The following is a 9,629-nucleotide window of genomic DNA, read 5'->3' as shown; positions in this document are numbered from 1 at the left end:
TTTCCTGCCCTATCCAAAAAGACCTAGCACCACGACTAAGTGCATTACTATTGTGGACACCACTCATTTCTCAGTATCACTGTTTTCATTTTGAACAATGCTGATTTAATTGTAGATGCTTTACATTTTAAATTTGGCTCTAGACAGACCTGCAGCTACTCAATTCTCCAGGTAAAAGTACAGGGTTTCTTGCAGTTTGTTTTGGCCTCTAGTACCAATTCCTAATCATAGCTAGCTTTGTCCTTCATCCTGTAAGATTACAAATGGCAACCAAGGGTTTTCTTGGGGGGAGGAGGGAGGAGTTGTAATATAAAAGTTGTTATAGGATCAAACATGCTGATGCAATGCTGTTCCCCTGATGCAGTCATTTAATATTTTGTAGAATGGGGTTGTATACAAAACTTTCACAGTGTATAATAATCTTAGTTTTGTTTGCTGGTAAGCTGGGATACATGTATACAATGGATGTCTGTGACAGTCAGAGGGGTAATTGCTGACACAGCTGTGCCAGCAGCCATTTTAACTGAGGATGGAGTTATACCAGCAAAACTGCACTCTGATCAGCACAACTTGCTTCACTCGTGAGAAATGACTTCACTCTGTTGCTAGAAGGTCTCAGGACTCATCTTGACTGCTCTTCAGGTATAGTAACATACTGGGATAGGCATACCAGGAAATGCTCCTAGTGTAGGTGTACCACTGATTAAGAGAAGGGCATCATCCCAACTTTTCTGAGGTGCTTTGTCTTTGTTCATCACAGCTACATGTGTTAGTGGTAGGCTTGCTTTATACTCTTGTTGACATAACTATATTGATTAGGGCAGTGACTTGCAACCAGGATGTCACAGCACCCTGGAGTGCCTCAAGGTACTTTCATTGATGCTGTGAAGTGCCACTCTAATATTAGCACTGTTAGGGGTACAAAAATTATTCTCATGATAAATCCAGAGATTTCAAACAGGAATCCATAATGGCAAAAATATTCTGACCTGCTGTGTCCTTTCTGAGTTCCTTACGACAAAAGAAATGGTCTACAATTTTTCTGTAGTCAAAAAAACAAAGGAAAACTAAAATCTGGTGTTTTTCAAGGGGTGCCTTGAGTCTAACAAGTTTGAGAACTGCTGGGGAAGTGGGGGGGGAACATCCCTAGCCTGTATAATTTTGGCAGCAAAATCTCTCTAATTTAGATACAGTTATACTAGGAAAATTGCTTGAATGTATAGCTTATTCCATTTGGGGAAGTAAGAAGTGCAGAGTGGGGTGGAGAACCTCCTGTAAGCCATGTCTTTGTTTAGAGGGATTGCTAGTATAAAAATGAAGTGTAGCTATGCCAGTGTGGACAGGTTCTGCGTGGATCCTGTAACCAGGGCTACAGTTGTACTGGCACTCCCTAGAGCGTAGTCCTAGAAGCAAACAAGAGCCCAACTCTGGTTGCCTCCTAGATGCTTTGCAATACAGCTGCCCCGGTTCCTCTGATATGAGTGTCCTGCAGGTTGTGTAAGCAGCGACTTACTCCAGTTGGAAATGTATGCAGTTTAAAATAGTGGTGCAGTACTTCTACATTGCAGGTTTGTTTAGTATTGGTGTAGTAGCTAGTGATATAAACATGACTCCAAGTCAATGCAGGAGGACCCTAGGATCACCATGTTACTAATGCTAGAAGGACTTTCTCTTCTTGACAATTTCTTGAAGCTAGAGAATGCTGAGGTTATTTGAAAACCTCTTGGCTTGTCTAGCACTAGTGCTGTTCCAGTGGTGGGGGTGCTGACATGAAATGGTCATTTGCCACTTCGCCATTATGTTGTGTAGATCTCCTCTGAGTTATGGTTAAAATTCCTGAGCTCTACATGTATTTTAAGTTCCTCCATTGCAACTGACTCAATTCTATCAGTTGAAGCCATTTTTGTGCAGTACAAGATGACAGATATGGGTCCAGACTAGAACTCCGGTAGCCTTAACATCTATTTAAGCTAGCACAATTCCGTTTCTACTGCTGGCAAACATATGGAAAACTCTTTTGAAGACCCACTCACTGTGGGGAAAGGGGTTATATTTTCCATTCTTGACTGCAACCAATATGTTACCTCTGGTCTTTCTGAATTAGCATCACTGAGGTATTTATTTACTTCTGAAGCTGCTGTAGTAGATAAAAACAAACAAAAAACACCTATCATGAGGGCACTGTATGAACTTTACCAGTTCATCTCTATGACATGTTAATAGTAATTTTATATGACAGATTTAACACCTAGTTTGCATCAGTAACCATATGGCTACTGTTCTTCCTACCAAACATCAATAATAATACAGAACAGAAAATAATGCTCTTTTTTTTTTTTCTTTTCCTCCTCTTGGCAAAGCTATGGCTTGTAGTCCATAACTTATTGCAATACTGAACGCTATCTGTTCAGCCTAGTCATGAACAAATGCAAAACTAATTTTGTAACAATGCAGTTTTTCCCATTCTGTCCCTCAGCTTTTGTTCTCGCTCTTTGGCTCTCTACAACCCTCATGGTTTGTTGTATGCTGTTTTATTTAGATTGTAAATTCCTCAGGACAGTATCCTTTTTATCTGGAAGGGCTGCACATGGAACTGGCACTATATAAATAATATTTAAATGTCTCTTGATGTGTTTAAAGTTTTGTACAAATACCAATTACTCCTCAGACATCCTTGTAAGTCAGGTAGCTGTATCCCTATGTTATGAACGGGGGAAAATGAGGGGGAGAGAGTGTGTGACTGCTCAGGGTAAAGCAGCAAGGAATGCCCCATAAAACACCTGACTTGCAGACCTGAGCTCTAACCACAAGACAACATTCTCCATAGCCATGACATCATATTGTCATACACATGCTGTGAACAGTCCCAGGCAGTGGGTATGAGCAAAAATTCAGGTGATTGCTGAAAGAGTCACAAATTCTGTGTAGCTGGTCTCTTCAGAAATCTTTTGAAAGGGGGAAAGAGAGCAGGTGGGCATCTTTGGTTGCTAAGGGCTTGTGGTATATGAAAAAGGGGATATGGTCAAATGCCAGGGGGCTGGGAAAGTGGGATTTGTAACAGACAAGAGAGGACCAAAGTGGGCAGAACAGGCCCATCATGGGTCACCTGCACTGAATTCTTGGTGTAGCTGTAATATTATTACTGAGCACAGTTAAAAAATGACTGCATTTTTAAAGTGTCACTTGAAATCAACTCCAGAACCAAAATAGCAAATTGCAAAACTGAAAGTCATTAGCAGCCTTTAACTACTTGAAGGGTGGTTTGAAAGAGGAGGGAGCTAGACTGTTCTTAGTCATGACAGATGACAACAAGAAGCGATGGTCTCAAGTTGCAGCAAAGGACGTTTAGGTTAGATATTAGGAAGAATTTTCTCACTAGGAGGGTAATAAAACACTGGAACACGTTACTCGGAGAGGTGGTGGTATCTCCATCCTTGGAGGTTTTTAAGACTGGGCTAGACAAAGCTATGGCTGGGATGATCTAGTTGGGGATGGTTCTGCTTGGAGCAGGGGGTTGGACTAGATGACCTCCTAAAATCCCTTCCAACCCTTGCTGGCAGTGTTGGCAGTGGGGGGGTGAGGGCGGGGGGTGGCAAGCGGCAACTGCCCAGTGACCGCCGGTAGCATTAGTGGCACTTTTTCCAGGGGGTGTACCACCAAGCTCGGAGGGTGTACATGCACCCCCTGTGCATCACCAAGGAGACTTTAGTTAGTGGTAAGTAGGTTATCCATAGCAGTGGAACATGGGGACTAAAGTTTAACTGTTCTGCAGCTAAAGACCAGGCAGCATTTTCTAAATCTTCCTTGTCTTCAGAAGCAGTTTCTGCCTTGTATTTTATCTACCTGAGAGGATCAATGACATTACCACTAATGAGATCCAGTGCAGCAGGAAGTCTCCTAACTGCCTCAATTCTCTATGAATAGGATTAATATCTTATGTACTCTTAAGAGGTGTTGTAAGGGTTGGAGAATATATGCAAAATACTTTTGGCAGGAGGAGCACTCTGTACTTTTTAAAATTTCTATTTCCCATGATTATTTCTTGAACTGAAATGTTTTGCATATTTGCTGGTATCCAGAGGTGAATGTGTATCGGTAAGTTTGAAGAAAACTAGGCCCATCATTTCTAAATGAGTCTCAGTGAAACTTCAGCAGGTGATTTAAGTGCAAGATCCTACACGCTGTTAGGCAGGCAGAGGGTTAATACCCTCTGTCACCCTGGGTGTTGCTTCTCAGTGCAGAGATAGTAGAGGAATCACTCTGCTAGAGTCAGGAAATAGTTGCTTTCTTCATGGGTGCTGGCTTCATTCAGAGGAGCCACAGCTGTGCACTGTGACCACTGGGGTCCCTCAAGGCTCTGTCCTTGGACCCATACTGTTCAATATCTTCATTAATGATGTGGACATTGGAGTCAGGAGTGGACTGGCCAAGTTCGCCAATGACACCAAACTTTGGGGCAAAGCATCCATGCCAGAAGATAGGTGGGTGATCCAGGCTGACCTGGACAAGCTCAGCAAATGGGCAGACAAGAACCTGATGGTGTTTAACACCGAAAAATGCAAGGTTCTCCACCTTGGGAGGAAAAACCTGCAGCATCTTTATAGGCTCAGCAGTGCTATGTTGGATAGCACTACAGAAGAAAGAGACTTGGGGGTCATCATTGACCACAAGATGAACATGAGCCTGCAATGCAATGCTGTGGCTAGTAAAGCAACCAAAACGCTGGCTTGCATCCATAGATGCTTCTCGAGCAAATCCTGGGACGTCATTCTCCCCTTGTACTCGGCCTTGGTGAGGCCGCAGCTGGAGTACTGCGTCCAGTTTTGGGCTCCACAATTCAAAAAGGATGTGGAGAAGCTTGAGAGAGTCCAGAGGAGAGCCACGCGCATGATCAGAGGTCAGGAAAACAGATCTTACGATGATAGGCTGAGAGACATGGGACTTTTTAGCCTGGAAAAGCGCAGGCTCAGGGGTGATCTGATGGCCACCTATAAGTTTATCGGGGTGACCACCAGGATCTGGGGGAACATCTGTTCACCAGAGCGCCCCAAGGGATGATGAGGTCGAACGGTCACAAACTCCTGCAAGACCGTTTCAGGCTGGACATAAGGAAGAATTTCTTTACTGTCCGAGCCCCCAAGGTCTGGAACAGTCTGCCATCGGAGGTGGTTCAAGCACCTACATTGAACACCTTCAAGAGCAAATTGGATGCTTATCTTGCTGGGATCCTATGACCCCAGCTGACTTCCTGCCCTTTGGGCAGGGGGCTGGACTCGATCTCCCGAGGTCCCTACCAGTCCTAATGTCTATGAAATCTATGAAATTATCTATCATGTTTTAGCTAATGGGATAAAACCTTAGCACGGAAAACACTGTTTTAATTTTACTGCATTAATATGGTACGTCAGCCCATTAACTGGATTACAACTACAACTGCCCTGTCTGTGCTAAGAATTTTTACCACATTAGTTATTGCATGATAATATAAGGCATAAAAGAACATTTTATTTTTTCTTAATGGAGCTAAGGCCTGAGCACTAGGAAGGACTTACTGTCATTGTAGCAGGACCTTGTGTCCTATTCAGCCTGCTAGCCTTAAACTGTATGGATAAGGATCTAAATGCTTTTCACTGCTGGGCAGAATTCTATGACATGCTGAAATTTCAGGAGGTCCATGCAAAATAGAAGTTTTGATTAATTCACATAAAAATTACTATGGTCTTTCAGATACTCTTTTCCTTGGCTGTGTGGGATGATAAATTCAATCTAAATTTAAGTTTTGGAGTACTTTTCAATTGACAAGGCTCTCACACTTTTCAATTGCCAGTACATTGCAGAAGTCAGTGTTGACAGCAAAGCACTTTGAAGTTGATGTTGCAGTATAGGAGGGATACTAGATTTGATATTCATGTTTTTGGCACCTGGAAAAGGTTGAGGTAGGGGAGGAAGCTTTAAGCATAGCAAACGAGGCAGGTGACCTTTTTAGGGAAAAGGTTGCATCTTTATTTCCTTCTCATTGCTGTCAGGGCAAAAGAGACCTGAAACTTTTGGGAGGAGAAATAAGGCAAATCAATTCAAGGGAGGTTTTGTTGGGAAATTAGGGGTTTAACAGAAACCAGTAGCCTTACTATGACCTCATCTAGACTAGGATTGAAAGTTAGATGTTAGCTAACTAGGACAACAGGCAGCTAATTCATGCATTTTGAAAGTCTGCTGTAGATGAGGCACTGCCTGGGTTTAAACTAGTAGCAACGTGCCTTGTCTATAGTAGACTTTAATATGCTGACTGGCAAAAGTTAAATTATGCTAACATCACACTATTGCATTTATGGCTAGATAGGCCAGTGTCTATGTGTACCTCCCTATGATAAATGCATAAATTGAAGGCTGCTTTTAAATGATAACTAGTGAAGAAGTTAACTAAGGTGGAACTTAGTTATTTATTATCTCTTGCTTTCAGAATTAACCCTCTTGAAATTAAATGGACAATTCACAGTTCACAAAGATTGGTTCAGATGTTTTTTCCTTTTTCCTTTGGTCCTCATTTGGGAGGCTTTTTGTTAACAATAAAAATTAGAAATGCAGTTTGTTTATAATAGCCAGTTTTGCAGAACTGAGGAAGATGTGGACCCTGGATACTCCTTTGGTACTATGGCATGCCATATTGTAGTCTTGTGGGGAAATCAAGGCCCCATCACATAGACATTGTACTCACAGACTGCCTTGCCTTAAAAAGCTTACAGTATGTTGAATAATCTATTTGGCAAGCTATTGTAACATTTTAATTCTTTATCAACTGAATTCTTGATACCCTGATATATTTTTATTCTGCTTTGAAATGGCAAAGTAGTACAGAGAAATGCACAAAACTGGATATAATTTGATTTCTGAATTCTTTCCAAATTTTGTTTACTATTTGGTATGTGATGTTTCACTAGGGAAGAGAGAGTGCAGAAACAGAAATAGGAGGCCAAAGTTTAGGAGGAGATAGGGGAGGGGAAGAAAAAATATATAGGAAGTGGGTGCCTAAAGTCTTGTCTGCACACACAGCTTGCACTTATTAAATAAAATTATGAGTTGTTTTAGTTAACTGGTGTGATCCACCTGAACAGATTTATGACTTGTTTACATTAAACCACCAAATGAAGGGAGTTGTAAATCAGTGGAGAATACCTTCACTGGAATTAGACCTGGCTTAACAAAGCCTATTTTAAAACGGATTTCAAACTGGTAGAAATATTGGCTGGGAAAAAAGTCTGAGATACAGAAGTTGGAAAAAGAACAGGGCATTGAATATTGGAAAAAATGTAACCTGTTCTTAGATATAACTAAGGTTGCATATCTTCAATTTTGGGCATCTATTTCCTGTATAAAGTGATCAAGCTTTGCTTTCATGGTGTTCATTACGTTCCCAAGTCTTCAGAGATGTAGAAGTAGGCCTGGAAGGGACCTCCAGAAATCTAGTCCAACTCCCTGCTTGAGGCAGGATCATCCCTACCCAAGCCATCCTATGCAATCCATGATCTAAACGCTATGCAAAAATACCATTAATCCTGACTCAACACAGACATAATATTCTAACCTGCCACAGGTAAAGGGAGGGGAACCATGGCAGCTTCCATGCACCATTGTGTGGATCTTGAAATCTGGAAGCCTTTTTTGGAAACATTTTGTAGATGTTTTATGAAATATTTGGAGACTCTTAGCTACTATTCAGAATAAGAGGAACTGTGTGTCACTCAGAAGAAACTTGACCTCCAAACTCAAAGTTGATTTTTATACAAAAGTGATAGTTGTTGTGATGACTGGAAGCTTCAGATAATGCCCTGGGTTCCCATCAAGTGTCATGCACTTTGTCAGTGTCAAAGAATGAAGATTTGGGGCAACTGAGAACTAAAGGAGCCGAAGCAGGCCTGAAGCATAGAGTGCAGTTGCTGCCATACAATCATATAAAATTAGGGTTGGAAGGAACCTCAGGCAGTCATCTACTCCAACTGCCTGCTCAAAGCAGGATGGTGCGCTACTTTAATGTCACCCACCAAGGCTTTGTGTACCCGGGGGTCTTAAAAATGTTTAAGGAGGGAGGATAGCCTGTTCCAGTGCTTTACTGCCCTCCTCCTGAGAGAGGTTTACTTAATATCTAATCTAAACTCTCCTTGCTGCAACTTGAGACCATTGCTCCTTGTTCTGTCATCTGCCTTCACTGAGGTCAGTTCAGCTCCATCCTCTTTGGAACCACCCTTCAGGTAGTTGAAGGCTGCTATTAACCTCCTTCCCGCCCACCGGCTTTTCTTTTCCAGACTAAATAAGCCCAGTTCCCTCAGCCTCTCCTCGGGAGTCATGTGTCCCAACTCTCTCCACTGGACTCTCTCCAATTTGTCCACATGCTTTCTGCAGGGAGGGGCCTAGACTTGGACACAGGACTCCAAGTGTGATGTCCCTCGATCAGTTGGCGACACTCCTAAAACAGGTTTCCCTTGCTTTATGCAGGTTCTGTATGTGGGAATTCACTCTTATGCAATGACCCTTTTCACACCAAAAATGAATTATATACTAGGTAAATTCACTCTTATGTGATCGGTGTGGTGGAAACCTGCAGTCAGCTGCTTTGTGCAGTGCATTGTGGGAGTGATGTGCACCAAAATGTAGTCTCCTGTGCAGATCTGTGCTCCTTGTTAGTTGTCTGCGATGTGTTTCTGTAGTTGCCATCCCCGTTATGGCTTCCAAGCATCCGGCTAGCTTATCTCCTATGGATATTACCCTGCCTGCATGTCCTACCAGTGATGTGGGGTCTGACACTGAAGACCCTTCACCACCCTCTCTTCACACCAACTAAACATTCACTCCCACCCTATGCTTGTGTGCAGGCCCATCCCACCCACCCAGTGCTTTGTGGGGCCCGGCCGAGCCGAGCAGAGTGGTGGGGGCAACTCCGTGCTGCCATCAGCTTCATGGCTGCTGCCTGGCACCCCCCTAAATGTGCTGCTGACTTCCTCGAGTCTTGGCCTGGGGCCTGCACAGGCTTCTTTGCCCTGGGCCCTGCATCCTGCTCGGATGGCCTCTGCTCATGTGCACTGTCTGCTGTTCGTGAGCACCAACATTGTCTTGTTAAAGTGGTAGAAATGGGTGTGGGGGTCAGCACAGCCGAGGTCTTGGACTGTATCCCCGTGTGTGACACTGTCAAGTGAGCTCCCTTCACGCCCGTGCGAGTTAGGTAGGTGCAAAACGCGAGGGAAACCCGTACTACGGCTATGGCCGTCAGCCCCGTGCTGTGCCTGTGCAAAGCCCCTCTCCTCTCCTGCCCTGTTCAGCTACAGCTTTTCCAGCGGCAGCCGGTGTCCCGGGGGCTGTCCGATGCAGTGAGTTAAATCCTGCGAGAGGTGAGGGTTGTTCGGAGGCAGGGAGCGAACCGAGCTGCTGGGAGCGGCCAGTGCTGCTTGAGTCAACCGGGGAATGCGGCGGCTTTCAGCTCCCCCGCGGGCGCCACAGGCCTGGAGAGCGGGGCCGGGTCTGCCGGCTCCGCCGTGTTTACATTCTGCCTCCGCGCCACGCTGCCGGCTGCCGCCCCGCTCCATTGGCTGCGCTGCCCGCACGCCCCGCGCCATTGGCTCCGCCGCCCGCACGCCCCG

Source organism: Crocodylus siamensis, chromosome 3, assembly GCF_052110815.1.
Source record: "Crocodylus siamensis isolate JL-2025a chromosome 3, ASM5211081v1, whole genome shotgun sequence".
Lineage (NCBI taxonomy): Eukaryota > Metazoa > Chordata > Crocodylia > Crocodylidae > Crocodylus > Crocodylus siamensis.
This window is presented reverse-complemented; position numbering follows the sequence as displayed.